This window comes from Crocuta crocuta, unplaced genomic scaffold (assembly GCF_008692635.1).
Source record: "Crocuta crocuta isolate KB4526 unplaced genomic scaffold, BGI_CrCroc_1.0 scaffold95, whole genome shotgun sequence".
Classification (NCBI taxonomy): Eukaryota; Metazoa; Chordata; class Mammalia; order Carnivora; family Hyaenidae; genus Crocuta; species Crocuta crocuta.
This window is the reverse complement of record NW_027530971.1, coordinates 4,511,953-4,530,283: the sequence shown is the minus strand read 5'-3', so window position 1 is coordinate 4,530,283 and position 18,331 is coordinate 4,511,953.

The following is an 18,331-nucleotide window of genomic DNA, read 5'->3' as shown; positions in this document are numbered from 1 at the left end:
TCCATATTAGGGAAAAGTTTGAAGTAATAACAAGTATGTTTTTAAAAACAGATTTATTGCAGATAAAGTCATCTTCTTTTTTCAACAGTCTTCTTTCTTTTTTTTTTAATTATTTATAAGTTGATTTCTTTATTTTGGGGGGTTGGGGAGGCACGAAAAGAGGGAGAGAGATAATCCCAGGGCCTCAATCCCATCAGCCATGAGATCGTGACCTGAGCCTAGATCAAGAGTCGGTCACTTAACATACTGAGCCACCCAGGTGCCCCTAAAGTCATCTTCTTAAAAGCTAAAAAAGTAAGGCTTATTAAAGTTTTTAAGGGTCTACTTTAACCAGTAGATACAAATTTTATAATTGGTATAATAACTGCCTGCTGGGATATGAATGCTCACAGCCTAAAGTATTAAAAAGATTGTTTTCTTAAATAGGTTAAAATTGACTGTGTAATATTTGCTTACATTGTCGATTTCCTTAACAAATAATTTTCCCTAGGGGTAACTCAGGGACAACATCCATCCCAAACCTGTGTGAATAGCCCAAATTCCAAAATTTCAATTATCTAGCATTATGTTAAACCAGGATTGGCAAACATTTTCTGTGCCACATAGTAAACATTTTAGGCTTTGTCATCTTGCCATTTCCGCTGCAACTTCTCAAGCTGCCACTATAGAGCAAAATAGACAAGACACAAAGAGCCAACTGACAAGAGTCAACAGCCAACATATAAACAAATGGGCATGGCTGAGTTCCAATAAAACTTTATTTACAAAAACAGGCACCGGGCCAGATTTGGCCCATAAGATGTGTTTTACCAGATGGATAGTGATGATGGCTGCACCACTTTGTGAATGTATTTAACGCACAGAACCATAAACTTAGAAATGGTTACAAGGTAAGTTTTATGTTATATATAGTTTACCACAATAAAAGGACATTTTGCTAGGCAATATTCAAATTTCCAATTTAACTGGTTCTAGAATTACCCATTGAGTTGGTATACCATTAATTGCTTAGCTATTTCTAAAATATTGGATATTTAGGTCATTTCTACTCATCAGTATAGATAATGCTAAAATGAGTACTTCTTTGTCTAAATGCTTTTCTTCTCACAAATAATACCCTGCACAAGGGCTCCTATGAACAATGTATGCATACTGTTAAGGCTAATGGCACCCATTCTCATATCACCTTGTAATACAGTGATACCAATTTTACAATACCACCAACATCGTATAATGTAACAATTTTGCCATCACCATGATTTTCTCTGTTAAACAAATTGTGTGGTTGTGGGGAATGATTTCTTAAGCAAAGTGTGGTTACATAAAATATTCATTATAGAATTCCATATATTTTTGTGTATAATAGTATAATGATTTTTGTGTCCATTTATATTAATGCAATAAAAATGATATAATAATTTTAATAAATATTTTTAAATACTTAATTTTGAGAGAGAGAGAAAGAGGAGTGTGAGTGAGGGAGAGGCAGAGAGAGACAAGGAAGGAGACAGAGGATCTGAAGTGGGCTCTGTGCTGACAGCAGAGAGCCTGATGTGGTGCTCGAACTCATGAACCATAAGATCGTGACCTGAGCTGATGTCAGACGCTTAACTGACTGAGCCACCCAGGCACCCTGATATAATAATTCTTTAAGGAGATATACTTTGCCAGCTACTGTGCTCAGTCAGGAAACCAGAGACATGTATGAGAAAGATTGCTATACTTTAGCATTTTTTGTAAAGACCAATTGGACAAACCAGATGGTGAAATAGGAACAATTTTTGCATGACACTTTTAAGAAACTAATATGAGATTAATTACATTTTAATATATTAGCAGCAATCACATTATTTTATATTCTGGATCCTTAAGAGCCTCATTTTACAGGACATATGCCCAATGGATTAACTCAAGATCCATGCACTCAATTTACTGCAAGGTGCCAATAGTTGTGTCTGACTAGGTTGTAGAAATTAGGTCAGTTTGGTGAGTTGCCCTACAGTTTCCTCTAGAGAAACTGCTACAAGGAGTTTTCCAGCTCTTTCTTAAATGTATGTTTCTGTTTGCTCTTACATGAATGGATTATTTCCCTGACACCCCTTGCATTCAACAGACTCACCTGGTTTAAGCCACTGTTGGCACCTGTTGGATCTAGCTGGCAGAGAGACACATGTGGGGCATGATGGACAATTATGTGATCTTTACTTTATAGAATATTTTGAATTGAATATTTAAAGCAAATATTCATTCCCCTCCTTTCCCACTGTGGGAGAAATGTTCTCCCCTGTCCCACTGATGTTTGCTTTGGCCAGTGGGATGTTAGGGCACATAATGAAATCAAAAGTTTGAAATGGCCTTGATGGTGATGTTTTCCCTCTTGTGTCTCTGCTATAGCAAGAGAAGGACAAGCTCCAGTTGGCCTACAGGGGCTAAGAGTCATGGGAGTAGAGTGGGACCCCATCTACACCTTGGAGCTAAGCCAAGACTTAATCAGCCAACACCTAGCCCAGCTACATATGCATGCCAATAAAAGCTATTGAGTTTGAGGATGATTTTTCAAGCAGCATTAGTGCAATAGTAGCTAATAGATACAATATAGAACCAAAATTATACACGAAATTCATTTTGGATAGGGCACGTTCATCTTTATGCAAAAGTAATTCCCTTTGTTGTACAGAAATTTCATTTACAAGTATTGATTTCTGTATCTCTCTCTCTCTTTATATATATGTGTATGTATACGTGTGTGTGTGTGTGTGTGTGTGTGTGTGTGTATACACACACCCAACGATGTGAGGCTTGAACTCACAACCCTGGGATCAAAAGTTGCATGCTCTACTACCTGAGCCAGCCAGGTACCCCCAATTCCCATATCTTTCCCATGTGGGGAAGAATCTTTTCCCTGCTATAATCCGTTTGTAGGCAAAACAATTTTTTTTAAAGGATATATGGCCATAAGAAAGAGATATGAGACATACATATATATGTATTCTCAAAATTTAAGCCTCCAATCAAGAAAACACTTTTTTCCCCCTAAGGTAAGCTCTACACCCAATATGGGGCTTGAACTTGCTACCCTGAGATTAAGAGTCACGTCCTCTACCAACTCACCCAGCCAAACAGCCCAAGAAAACAGTTTAAATTAGATAACCTATCATTTCATGGCAAGAGTAAGAGAAAATAGACCTAACATTTTAATTTAAAATGTGATTAATCCTAATAATAAGCTGTGAAAACAGGAAAATGTTAATTTAAAAACTAGAGGCAAAATCCCTTCCAGGGAGAAAACTGAGTCTCAGAGAAAAAGAAAGTTTATGGACCATTTGGGTACGATGGATCCCACATCATGGAAGCAGGAGGAAAAGGAAGATATCCATTTAGAAGAAGGAGAGAACTTGAAAGAAGCTGGGACAAGAATTGTCAGTAAGAAATTTCTAAGGGTGATAAAAAGGACTTTGGAGAACCATGATGTTTAAACATCAATTTTAAATTACTTATGCTGTGGCATGACATGGGAACTCTCTCCTCAGTCTCCTACCTTGAGTGGAGAGCTGTTCTACACAATTGTCTTGTGTTGGTGTTGTTTGGTGGAAATAGAATGAGAACTTCATGGTGGAGGGAAGAGAGTGGCCATGTGCACTGAGAGCTCCCTACAAAAGTGAAATCTGAGGAAGACATGATGATAAGAATCTGGGACACGGCATTAGACCTGAATACACAACAGTTCAAATATTATTTGAACACCAAAGGGCGGCAGACCTTCTCATCCTGAGGACTTGGAGATGCAAGATGATCGACACTTCTTTAAGGAGGATGCTCATACATGTAAAAATGCCACTTCTGTTTCCAGTGGTGATTTCCATACCACCAAAGTGTAAATGCATTGCACCACTAATCAACAGGAGGATAGCCTGGAATGCTTGCTTGAGATCCTTCCACTTTGGGATTTTATCAATGCTGTTAACATCTACTTTCCTGTCCAAGTTCCTGAGATAAATTTCCACTCAACTAAGGTCAGTATTTATAACAATAGCACAAACATTTAAGAGGTCAGATGTATAACTGTAACAGACAAGACATTCCAGACTGATGTATTTCTATTATTAGTCAGTGTTGTAAGCACAATCACCTGATTTCAGGGGAAGAACTTCTACAAAGAATTTGACTTAAGAATTTTGATAATTGATAAATATATATGCACATACACATATATACTATTTTAAATATTATATTTTTATACACTCTACTTTCTATTTTTTATTGTTAGAGAGAGAGAGAGAGCAGAGAAGGGCAGAGGAAGAGAGAGAGAATCTCAAGCAGGCTCCACATTCAGCACAGAGACACATGGGGTTCAATCCCACAATGCTGGGATCATGAACTGAGCTGAAATCAAGAGTTTGATGCTCACCTGTCTGAGCCACCCAGGTGTCCCAGGGACAGTTTTATAAAGATCTTTCAGGAATAGGTAAAAATCAGACAACTAGTTGTTGCTTTTTATACATCTTCTCACTCAGCTGCACAGTCATAGGAAGAAATCCGTTAGCCCAAGCGCCCAGTTTCCTAGAGCCCATATCTCTGATCTCAATTCACAGGATGTGCTCCACTAACAGCTCCTCTCTTTGATTTCTGTTGGGAACAGGAGTGCAGTTGACAGGGCAGTGTAATCAGAAGGAAAGAGGCTGAGCTCAGAGCCTGGATGGAGAAGTCAAGAGCAGGCATGAGGATCTGTAAGCTGAGAGATTTGGGCTGGTAGCAGGGTAGTCATGAGTATAGCAACCCATAGACAACACAGCCTTTGTGTTTGAACAAAGGGAGACAAGACTAGACTGAACAAAGCAGAGGATAAGCTGCTAAGAAGGCTGGTTGGGGAAGCAGCCAATGGCACTGGTGAGAACACTGGGTGACCTCCTTATTTCTGATTCTGGTTAGTACTAGAAAATAAATAAGAGTAAAAATAAAACGTCAAGAGACCAAGAGGGAGAGGGTAGCACTGTATGGAAGGGCTAGACCCCCTGGGACCACTGTGTGCTACTAGGTAAAAGCAGAGTGAGATAGAAAGACAAGTCAATATGGACCCAAACGTGCAAGAGAATAGAACCTAGCTCCAGCTCAGCTATCCACATAGATTTTAGACAGATCTTAGAGGAAGTGGGTCATTAGTGCTGCTCACCAAATATTTCCAGTTCTTTTTTCTTGTGGACACATAACAGAACTTCACTTCCTGGCCTCCTTAGAGTTGGTGGTCATGTGACTAGTTCCAGCTGCTGAGTGTTATGGCCAGCAGTGGCACCTCTCACTTCTAGACTGGGGCAGGTAATTGCTGATGCAAGACTCTCCAAAGCACCCTCTCCTCTACCATAGTGAATGGTAAGTATTCGAGGTAGTGCAGTTCTGTTAGACTGAGTCCCAGAGCGTGGACAACGCAAAGCAGAGACACAGCCAACCCACAATGGCCGTGTTGGATGAGTGAGAACTAAATTTTCACTGTTTCATGCCATGGGATTGGGGGCCATTTATTACAGTAGCACAAGCTAGCAGAGGCATAGGAGAGGAAGGAGCCCTTCCAGACTTTCCTTCCCCATGGGGAACTTCCAGTTCCCATCATAGACAGTTCTTTAGATAAGTATGTGTTCTATTCTCTAAATCAATTCTTCCATTTAACCAGGCTATAATGATCCATACTTTCTACTGTTTTGGAGCCACCCTGTTTCCATTACTACCAGTACTTACTGTACAGGTTGTTGCATCTCATTGAGGGATTTATGTCAGAAAGACAAAAGACTTCATCTTGCACAGTCAAAACTGCTCTTGGAAATTCCTTAAATCTCCCATACAGTCCAAAATAGCACCACACTTCAGAAAACCCAAGAGAGCTACCTTTTGTGCCAGCTTTGGAACAGTCTGTTTCCTTTGTTAAGTACCAGATGATGATGCTGGCTTGTGCTAAGGATCATGTTGTACCAAAAATACAGATCTGGAAACTGTAGAATTTCTCAGGGTTTGGAGATGCACAGCCTGATGGGTAGAAGGAGAAACTGCGGGACAGCAGATTAACAACTCCCTTGTCATCCTCACACTGGGGTTTAGAATTTAGAGTGCTTTTGGCTGCAGGTAAACAAAAAATCTATTTAATAGATGCTTACAGAGGATTGAGTGACTCATGGATAAAGAAGTCTCAAGGTAGTGTGGCACCAGAGGTGGTTGATTGACTCAATGGCTTCATGGCTTCATGGTCTCATGGCCCCAGTATGACCTCTCTGCAATTCTCTTGACTTTTTCCCATGGTCCCAAGATGGACATAGCAGTTCCATGTGTCATGAAAACATCCAGAGGCAGGAAAAGGGAGGAGTAAATATACTTCCGTAAAAGCACCCTCCCCACACACCCAAAGTGTCACTGGTCAAAAATGTAGCATTAGTCTATTTCTAAACCAATCATGAAAAAAGTAAATGGAATTATCAAAATTGGCCGGGAGCTAATTAATCAAGATTTACCCCTGGGTCAGACCTCCCTGGGTCCGCCTTCTCTGAGCACACACCCACTTGGAGGATGAACAAAGGAACAAAACAGGATCTTGTCCAGCAAGAAAGAAGGGGACAGGTTGAAAGGGACAGGCACATAGATTGGCATGGCAGGTAGAATCCTTGACACTTTTTGGATATCTATTTTTCTCTCACTATTTTAGCTAGAAATATACACTTGAATTTGTGTAAATTAAATACACAGGTGATGTCAGGACTCAGCCTTGCCTTCTAGTGCCAGCTCCTGAATGAGGTATCCAAAGTGATATTACACCTCTTCTCTCCACCATGAACTCACAGTCCTGATCATTAGCCCCACTTTTTGGAGGCATTCACTGAGGCCTGGGCAGGGAAAGCCCTTAAGTGTGTCTTCATACAGCCTCAGTTCATCAATGATGTCTGAGAGGGTCCTTATCAACTAGCTGTAAGCACTTGTGGGCAGGGACTGGGCCTGATACCCAGTTAGCCTCCCCAAGGGTCTGTGAAATGAGAAATGTGGATTTGGGGACACCAGGTTGGAGGGATCAGAGCTTCAGAGTGGGGCATGGGTGAGAGCAGAGAGTGCTCAAAGGAAGACAGGGGCACGCTGAAGGAGAGAGTGTGGAGAGCATTGGAAACAGCACCAGTGCAGCAGTAATTCACTCCAGATGCTAAAGAAACAAACAGGCTGTATTGGCCCGCTCCTCCCAAGCCAGGCAAGGCCTGGTGGCCCTGGTCACTTGCTGGCAAACCCAGAGATAGGGAGTTGAATCCCAGAGATGTGGAGGTATAGTCACTGGAAATAAAACATCTGGATGATAAGACTGTTAGTACTTTGAGAATCTCTACCCCGAATACAGGGCTCAAACTTAGAACCCAGAGGTCAAGAGTCACATTCTCTACTGACTAAGACAGCCAGGCACTCTAAGGACTCTGAGCACTTTGAAGACAGAGCTGTCCATTCACGAGCTGCACTCAGGCCCACCTGAGTGGGCCCTCACAGCGAGGGATGGCATATAGGTGAGGGCTCATTAAATGTTTTCTAAATTGAATTGGAGTTGGAAGGGACCTAGGACTGATGGAGCTGCTTTCTCATCAGGATAGAAAGCTCCTCTACAATGTCACTTGATGGTTGCTCCTCAGCCTCTACATGACCTTTTCCTGGGCACCTTCCTTACCACCACCCACAGTCACGCTGATTGGACAGCTGGAATGGGCTATTTTAAGAAGAACTGAGCCACAGATTAGGGAAAATAAAACCTTTTTTTTTTTTTTGGTTATTTATTTTTGAGACAGAGAGACAGAGCATGAGCAGGGGAGGGGCAAAGAGAGAGGGAGACACAGAATCCAAAACAGGATCCAGGTTCTGAGCTGTCAGCACAGAACCCGACATGGGGCTCAAACTACGATCATAACCTCAGCTGAAGTCGGACACTTAACCAACTGAGCCACCCAGGCGCCCCCAGATTAGGGAAAATAGACCCCAGATGATGACCTATGTTGCCTGGCTTAAGGAGAGAACAAAGGACACAATAGAGTCCCCAACGAGTGCTAGGAGAGTGTCTCTTTTGTTTGAGGGGACTTTGGTGAGGCCTGCTCAGATGTGGCCAACCCTCCTATCCATTCCAGCTATTCTCCTCATCACACCCCTGCCTCAGTCCTCTGCAGCCCACTACCCCCCACACAGTCCCAGAACTGCAAGGAAGTCTAGCTCCCAGCCTTTTGTGTTTCACAGAGAGAACCGAGGCCTCAGATAGCAAAGAGTGGGACAGGGTCTGCTGAGCTAGGAATGGAAGAGACAAAATTGCTTGATTTCCTAGACCAGGATTCTTCCTGGGGACTAGATGGTGTCAACCTCATTTTACAGAGAAAAGATCAAGCCGCTATGAAAGCATTTTGCCAGATCACAATGAAAAGAATGGGGTTAGGGGATGGGTCCCATCTATCTTTTCTTCACCCAAGACTCTGCACCAAGAGTGTCTTGAATTGAGACTCACTCAGATATTTCTTTCAATTGCCTTTGGCTATCCTTGGGTTTTAAAAATCTCACTTAGTTCCTGGAGGAGTTCTCAGAAGGGTGGTCATTAAAACTTAGCGGAACTTCAGAACAATGATTTGCCTTTAAACACTTGGCTTTGGGAAACCCCACCCAAGGATAAGCTAATGAGGCCCACTTCCTCTGGAGGGAAAGCCCTGCTGGGGGCTGGAGGAGCAGGGCAGGATGTGGCCCAGCCCAGCCCAGCCAGATCCAGGTGGAAATTCATCCTTAAGCCTGAGTCCCAGCTTTCTCTTCCATGGGACAAATAGAAGGGCCAAGTGCTAGGGCCTCCAGAAGCAATTATGGGAAGGGCATTTTTCCCTCTCTTGGTTCCTCTCCCTGAGAAGAGACCATTGGTCCACCTCTTGGATGACCTCAAACCTGCCCAGAGGTCAGTGAACCCCTTTCCCCACCTGTATGTTTCTGGGTAAAGGAAGCCACCCTGGGTGCCTCTCTCAGGGGTAGATGTTCACGTTGCTCAAAGATGCATGAAGGCAAACCTCAGGGTCTTGCCAAGAGTGCCCCCCATGGCTTCCTGACCCCATTGCTGTCCTGCCTACAGGGACACGGTAAAATCAGCCATGACAGCTGTATTGCCCTGAGGACATACTATGGGTTGAAAACTATGTCTTTATGTGTATTATATCACATTCAATCCCCACACCATACAGGTACATGAGGCAAGTACAATACTATCCCCACTTTACAGATGAGAAAACAGTCTTAGGAGACTTAAAATTGAACTATTAATTGATGGAAACAATACTTTATCCAAGCATGTTAACCTCAGAGGCTATTTTCTTAACCAATACACTTTCCGACCACCCCCCAAAATATTATTTCTTTTGTTTTCAGAGATAGGAGCTCTGGAAGCTTGAGGATATATTGAAAAAAATCAAGATTCACCGAGGGGAAATTGTCTTCCCTGAGGTTCCAGTTCAAGCTGGCCTCTGAGCTCACAATGCACACATCAAATAAAGGTTTTATTGTGGGGCACTGAGTAAAATATAAAGCCATGGCTGGAACCAAACCCAATCCAATGCAATTCAGCAAACATTTGCTAAAGGTTTACAGAGCCTCCCTGGGGCAGCTAGCATGGGTATTTCTCCTTTTATGCAGGAACAGCTCCAAGGGACAGTCCTATGGAATCCCATACAATCAGGTTCTGCAGAGGGTGACCTGAGCAGCAGAACTTTTGAGAAATGGGAAAAGATTGAGACAATGAAAGTACCTGGTGCCTCCAAGCATTACTTTGGGTTTTGACACCCCAGAAAAAAAACCCAGCGAAAAACTTTGGGTGGTTAAGGAGGCAATCATGCATAGGAGAAGAGGTTGAAACGTAGAGTACCCTAAGCTAGAAAATAGTTTGATGATTCCACCTGACTCTCTCCCTGCAAGCATGGGGTAAGAAGGACTAACAACAATAATAATAGCAGCTATCAGCTCTTGTGTGCTTATTATATGCTCTTCATTGTGCTATATTTAACATATATTATCTCACTAATAGTCAAAAGCTCCAAATGAAGTAGGCACTATTTTTTATCTGCATTTTCCAGATACCGAAAAGGAGTCTTAGAGAGGTAAAATAATTTGCCCAAGGACACAAAGTAAGAAGCAGTCCTGGGATTAGGAGGATGCTTTCCACATTTAGTGCTCATTGGTCCAATATGCTGTTGCTAATCACTGTGCTAACCAAGGTGCTCTTGGTGAGAAGGGCAAGAAGAAGCATCCCTCTTGAGACCAAGAAGGTATGTGCACACATGTACCTGCCTGCCACTTGCATATGGTCTATGTATGCACATGTGTGCACACACATTCAGACCCACGTATGCACTCATGCATAACCCATGCACAAACCCATGTATGTATGCACACACGTACATTTCTGGGCATGAAGCTGCAACAATTTTTCAGCCACCACTGTACACTGAGGGGTCTTGGACCTCCCTTTAAGGAGGAAAGAGCCTTTCTCTGTCACAGCATCCAAGAGTTGGGAGACTGGGTGTTTCATCTCCTGCTCTACTCTCAAACGTGAATTTTAAGCATCCTATATGTAAAGGGGATAGCAAACTCCAACTGGATGAAAATGAGAGCAAAAAAGGATCATGGTACAGTGCTTAAAATGAGTTTTGTGAGATTCTGAGGCCCAAACCAATTTTGAAAATAGTTTGCTTTGGCTGGCCAGAACTGGTCCTCAGAAATTAAATCCTTTTTAGGAAATCATGCTACTTGCTGCAAACTCAGGGGGCGTACTCAAAGGTCAGTGAAATAATAGTTTAAAACCTGGTTTACTCTCAAATTAGCCTGCAGATATTACCATTCAGAGGGGCTTCTCCCCAAGTCCAGTAAAAGTTTCTGTCATAGTCTCCATAACATCCTAATTATTAGCTTTGCCAGCTTGATTTTACTAGTCTGGAAAGTTAGTTTATATTTAGCACCAAAACAATGCAATATAAAATTAAATGAAAACCCAAGCCACCATCTTGGATTTAGTTTCCATCCATAGGAAATGCATATTAATAATTAAAACAGCAGGTGATGACAAGGGCATATTCAAGGTCCTTGGGCTCTTTGCAGAGTCAACCACTCAGTTAGCATGTTGTGACATTCCCTCTCTTGGCTGTGAAAAGAGTATCATTGGACTGAAGGCTTGGTGGAGGATGGCCCTTGGAGATATGAAGAAACTGGTCTCTGCTATGCTTTTTCTGCCTGATCCTGCCCCTCCAGCCCCACTGCATGTGCACCAGTTCAGGCCCTTTGAGTTCCCCCAAAACAGATCTGTCTTCCATATCATCATCATTGTTATTTTTCAGAAATGTAACAGTCGCGTCACTCCCCACCCCAACCTCACTCCTTGCATTTCTGCTCTTTGCCAGGCACTGCACTTGGGCTAGGGAGATGCAAATGGAAAGACATAGTCTGGGTGCTCAGGTTGCTGGCCATCTGGGCAAAGGAAGTTTTCTCTTTGGATGATCTGATTGCCAAAACTGCTCCTTCCCTCACTGAACGGGGGGCCTTCCCTGGCTTGGTGGCCAGGATGTTCCATTTCCTCCCTGAGTTCTGGGTGTCCTGCCAGCAGAGCTTCCTCTCCTCCCCTTGGGGGGCTGTGGTGGTGTCAGGTGACCTGTGGGAATTCACCTACCCGTTCAAAAAAACCTACACTTCTCTAGTAGAAGTGTATAGGAGAGAATATTTGTAAAAAGCCCCCTGGAAAGTTCAGAAAGGTTCTTATGGCACTCATCAGCCCAGAAGGTAGGAATGGTGACCCTTTGGGCTGGTAGGCATGCTTTGTTTTATCTGCAAGGCACTGTTATTGTTTTAAATGACTTAGTTGTCAATATTTAAATTCATGAAAATTTACATGAACATTCAAACATGTAGTTTTTCTTTCCTTTTTTTAAAGACTTTATTTTTAAATAATCTCTATACTCAAAGTGGGGCTTGAACTTAAAACCCCAAGATCAAGAGTTGCATGTTCCACCGACCAAGCCAGCCAGTTGCCCCCAAATGTCTAGTTTTTCTTGAAAAAAGTTAGAAGACTGGCAAAACCATGCCCAGTAACTATAGCTCTACATGGCAACAATTGCCAAGAGTTGAATGACCATTATTATCTTTTTGCAAGAGATTTGTCTACTCTGACAGGCCTCATTCTCCACTACATTCTTGTTTTATTTGTGGGTTGATGTCATTCATTAATGTTAAGGATCCAGCCCCTGATGGCATCTGAATTTACAATCCCAATGTGTTTTATTTCCTGCAATGTCCCTTAGGAGAAACCTCACAAACCTGTTTTTGAAGGATCTGGCCCCTGATGGCATCTGAGTTTACAATCCCAATGTGTTTTAATTCCTGCAATGTCCCTTAGGAGAAACCTCACAAACCTTTTTTGAAGACTTCAGCAGAATGAATTTAAACAATCAATTTAAAAAACTGACTTGGTCACAGCTGGTTAATATAGCATATTGTGAGCACTGACAGAAGAACCACGGGACCAGGGCAAGTTACTTTGCCACTTGAAGCCTTAGTTTTCCTTATCTGTAAAATGAGGACTGTAATGGAAACCACTTAGGATTTTGATGTGGATTAAATGAGATACTACATGTAACTCTCTCTGCATCTCAGTGTAACATAGCAAGTACTCAACAAAAGTTAGTCACTATCATTATCTATATTCCTTGATACCATAGTGGTTTCACTTTTAGACTTCTAGGAATATGCAGCAATGGAAATTATGGCTAAGAAAAATGTTGCCAGGAGAGATAACATATATCCAGATCTAAATAGAAGCTATTAGAATCTTTTGGGGGCTGGGATCATAATTAGCCCCTCTATTGGATTGTTCAGCTAACAACTTTTTCCAGGAATAGTAGTGATGATTTGGTCCCTTCTTTGCCCCCAAATGATCATAGTTCTTAATTGGTCTTAAGTAGAAATTACTTTAGCCACATGGGAATGTCTGATTCCCAACTTTTACCAGATTTGGGGATCTGCAGTGGAAAGTCAGCCCACCTGGAGTTATGAGCTGAATTGTGTGCCTCCCAAAATTCATTATATTGAAGGTCTAACCCTTACACCCTCAGAATGTGATTGTATTTAGAGACAGGGGCTTTAAAGGGCTGATTAAGTTAAAATGAGGTCTTTACAGTGAGCCCTAATCCAGCCCGACTGGTGTCCTAACAAGCACAGGGTATTTGGTCCCACAGAAAGACTCCAACGGCACTGCACACAGAAGGAAGACCACATGAGCACACAGCAAGAAGGCAGCCACCATCAAGCCACGGGGAGAGGTCTCAGAACTAACCAAACCTGCTGATATCTTGATCTTAGACTTCTGGCCTCTAGAACTATGAAAAAATAAATGCCTGTTATTTAAGCAGCACTAGCATATGAGTCTGCCTGGGTACCACAGAGTCAGGCCATAAAACAGGGGAGCCCTGATTTGTAGATGATGGATGTGGGCAATCCTAAGAACCTGGTCCATAGCAGGGTTTGGGATCAGAACCTCCTCTCGGAGCCAGAGAGTGAGAAAGAGCAAGACCAGTGATCCAGAAAAAGAAACAGGAGGTGGTCTGGATGGATTCTAGAGACAGGGCCAAGGCCCTTGATTGGGATTTTAAATGTTCTTAGCAGGCTGATTGTGTGGGGGTGGCGGTGGGGGTGGGGTGGGGTTGGTTTGTTTAGAGTTTGAGTCTGAACTGTCATAGGGCTGAATGCGTTGACAGCAGAAGGATAAGTGATTTCAATTAATTTTTATATTGTCTGAGGGCCCAGTGTTGTTTTCAATTCAAGAGTACTTGTGTGTTTGGAAACAAACAAGCCTGATGTTTCTCAAGTTTAAAAACCCATTTGGGAGTTTGGCTTGACCCACTATAGCAGCCTGGAAGTTAAAACACAGACACAGTTAGACTGGACTTTTGGGGTGCGTCCATAACTTCACATCATGGTATTTATATTCCAAAGTCTTCTTTTACCATCATGTGCTAATTTATCTACTTCTTTCCTGGACACAGATGCAAATTTTTAAGGCACCCACAACTCCAAATGACACAAGAACACTCTGGTGATTTGACAGATGATGGGGACAAAATTATTAATATGAATTCCTCCCTTCCCCCTTCCTCTCAGCTGCCAAAGGAATCTGGTTTCAGCTGGCTCCAGTTTTCTTCCTTCCTTGCCCTTAAGGGGGAGATCAATATTTACCAGCCCAGTAGGTAGGCATTTACAATTCAGACTTTGAGAAATAAGTAGAAAGAGACAGCTGGAAAAGCAAGAGGAAAATGCGAAAGAACACCAAAAGCATATACTCACCTGCCTAGATTTTAGATAGATAAGTGGATGGATGGATGGATGGATGGATGGATGGATGGATAGAAATAGAAGTCTGTCTACCCTCTGCATCCATTCACCTATCCACCTACCAATGTATCTATATCAGTCTATCCATTCATCCATCTATCTATCCACCTATCTCCCTATCTACATCAATAAATCTATCAAACGCCACCAGTGATTTGAAACAAGGAATCAAAGAATCATAATAGACAGTTATTGCTATGTCCTTTCCAAATACTGATTCCCATTTATTATACTAATAGCACCTCAATTTCCCTTGGGAATGCTGTCCTCCATTCCTAGTCTGTGTGATTTAGATAGGGCTATCTCCATTTTTCACCTTCCTCCCTCAAATAAGCAGAATCCCAATGGTGAGTGTAGGATGAGTAAATGACAAATGCAAGGTGACAAGTTGGCCCAATGACAGCCAACCCTGGGACTTGCCTTAGAATGCTGGAAAAGGAGAACCTTCCCAGTGAGTTTGCTAAAATGCTAAGATTTAAGCCTGGGGCGGGGGGGTACTGGTGGAAACCATATGGAAAAACCTTCCCTGAGAACAAAGCGAGTACAGAGGAAGACAAAGCTGAGAAATGGAATCCAAAGCAAAATGAAGACTCCTGGACTTCACAACTTTGTGGGAAAAAAAATGGGATCTTTTTTCAACACTACTTTGAGTTAGAATTCTGTCATTCCAAAGCATGCTGACTGAAAAAGAAGGACTCCATGAGGAGCAGCTGCAGGGGACTGAAAAAGAATCTGTCTTGAGGTTAGTCAAGAATTAAAAGTAAAGATGGGAATTCCTTTTAGTGATTTTCAGAAGCTGGACTGTGTTTCTGTGCATGTGACATTTCACCAAGACTGTTGTCCCAGAATTCTGTAGAGCCCTTTACAACAGGACCCCCCCCTCCCCGCCCCCGCCCCAGTGAGCAAATGCCATCCTTAGAAGAGATCCTGGAAGACATCTGGTCCTGTTCTCTACTTGATGCTTATGCCCCTTTAAGACTCACTCTGATTCTATATGCACACTTCAGAGGATAAGGAAGTCACTCCCATAGAGGCAGCTCGTTATGGGTTGAATTGTGTTCCCCAAAGAGATATGTTGAAGTCCTGGTTAGGACTCCAGCTCCTCAGAATATGACCTTAGATACAAAATAGGGTCTTTGCAGATGTAACCAAGGTAGGATGAGGTTATGAGGGTAGGCCTGATCCAGTATGGCTCGTGTCCTCGTGAAAAAGAGAAGGGCATATGAAGACGGAGGCAGAGATGAGACGTATGTTACCAGAAGCTGGGAGAGGCCAGGAAGGATCCGCCCCTAGAGACCTCAGAGAGACCAGAGCCCTGACAACACCTCGATTTGGGACTTTTGGAGAATACATTTCAACCCAGGAAAAAAAAAAGTTGTTTTAAGCCACCCAGTTTGTGGTACTTTGTTACTGTAGCCCTGGGAGACGAATACACAGCTCATTCCATTTTTTGCAAGTTCTGTATTCGAATATCCTCCCTGATACTGAGCTAAAACTTAACTCTGCACGACCACTGGTCCTAGCTCAGCCTTCTGGAGTCAAACACATGCCTATTGCATTGTCGACGAAGCAGCCTTGAAGTATTCCAGGCTGCGATTCTAGGCCAGAGGGATGTCTCTTTGTTGATGCTCCTAGACCACTCTCATCCTGGCGCCTCTCAGAGCCTGGTTATGGCAAGCTGTGGAGCCTTTTCTCACTTCTTCAGTGGCCACCATAGCTACATTTTCAAAGCATCCTCAGTACCTTCTTCTTCGAGATGTGAGCTAACAATGCTTTGGGATGGACTGCGGCCTGGTATTCAGGGCGGCACTTGCTACCTCTGAGAATCCTCCAAAGTGATACACTCTTTCATCATAGTCTTAAGACTATTTCCTTAAAGAAACATGGTGATGGTTAAGACATGATGAAAACCTCTTGAAGAAAGGAGCAAAACCACAAGACACGGAGAGCAGGTTGTCAAAAGGCAGCATTTTAAAAATATCCTGGTTCCCTTCCCAACGGGGGCCGCAGGAGTGTTTGTCTCTGAGCTGGTCCCACCCCAAGCCCTGTTTCCGGGCCTCCTCACCCCCCCACCCCCAGGCAGAGCCAGAGGGAAGGGGGACTTGCTCTCAGGGAGCCCATATCCTTGGGCCTTAACTTAGAGGAAGTCCCCACGAACCAAAGATAAAGTCCTACATTTGTGGAAAACAAATTACTCAGTGCTGAGGGGAAATTTGGAAAACAAAGAGAAAGCCTTTCAATATCGTCTTCTTATTTTTTTCTCCAAGAGTAAAAATATTACCACACACTCACAGCATTCTGGGCACATGCTGATCCTCAAAAAGCAAAAGGCAAGGTGTTCTGACAAATGTGGCGATTTCTGGCAATGGCACCAACTCTGATTTATACTCCCACGCTCAAATGACTTGTAGCTTTGGTCTGATCCCTACTGGGGCAAAGAGAAGCTGCCTTTGTCCTTGGTAGCCAGGGCTCCTCACTTTTTTGCTTTGATGGAGAGTTAAACTTTTAAGCCAGTTTAAAAGTAGCTCTTGCAGCTTGGATCAAGGCTCTGAAGAGCTGGTTCTGGATTTTACCCTGGGGCTCATCTTCAGCTGGGGGTCAGTTCGAGGTCACTTCTGGAAAGTGCTTTGATGACGCCATATGGAAATATGCGCTTGCACCGCACCACCCACCAGTGCCCACATGCTAAAGGGTGGCCTGTGGCTTCTCCACGGTGACTTCTATTAGCCGAACCATAAGGAGACAACGGGTTAAGCAGCAATGAACACAAAGAGTTTGTTTTTCCCCTAAATTCTTTCCATCCTGGAATAAGAAGAATGTAGAAGGGAAAAATGTATTTTCTCCCTTCCACAGATGTTTAGAGAGACCATTCCTAGTGGACGTGGCAGCTCAGTCTTTATATTAGATCTCTGGGGAGAGACTGAATTATGATCTATGGCCAGTGGGTAAGGAGGTAGCCACTTCCAGCAACTTGCAGCTTGGATGGGACATGAAGGGAAGGATCCGCTCTGAATGGCAACAGAGGCAGCTTGCAAAATTTCTCTGGGTGGACGTCCAGACAGCCAGCTAAGAGTGGGCCACAACAGAGCTCCATATCTCTTCACTCTTGTTCACCCTGACAGAAGAAAGCACTCTTGCTGAGGGTCTCTTACCAGAAAAATGTATTTAAGATAACCCATTTGGAGTGGTAAGTATTAGAGAAAAGGCTCTTGGCTGTTGTTTTAGCTAGCGTCTTCCACTCTGAAGAATGTGAGTGCTCAGGGCAAATGAAACCAAACTGGGTATGGACACAATGATAAGGGGGTAACAGTTCGAAACAGGACTCACCTACCAGCTTGACCACAAAGGAAGAGGGTCTTCTGAGTAGCAGTGAGGAAACCAGAGAAGACAGTGAGAAACTGGCTGGAACATTCTCTAGGGTTGGAGAAGATTTATGACAAACTACAGGTAGAAGGACCCAGCTGCCCGCCTTTCTAGTCGCCATGGGGCAGGATGATGGGATGGCAGACCTGAGGCTTGGAAACAGGGTGGGGCCATCTGGAGAGGGCCACTCGCCATTTCCAAAAAGGGTGTCTTTTTTGCTCCAGGCTCAGTCTGCCCTTCAGTCTGAAAGTAGTTGGAATGCTTTGGCAGTGAATACCTCCCAACACACTCCTTAACCTTTTTGTTCCCTTGCTTGCTTTTTCCTATTTATACACACTGACATCTTATAAAGAAGATTTTGCAATAGAGGATTACTTAGTAGATATGGCCTCTGACTCAAAAATTGTGTAGGGATAGATAGGGGTTTTTTAGTTTCGTGGTTGTGTAACGGTAAACAAACTGCAAATAGACTAACTCATCCTAATGGACTGCACATACCTTCATTATCATTAAAGAAACACACATTAAAATAATACCTTCATTATGTATAACTAACTTTCAAATTTATAATGAT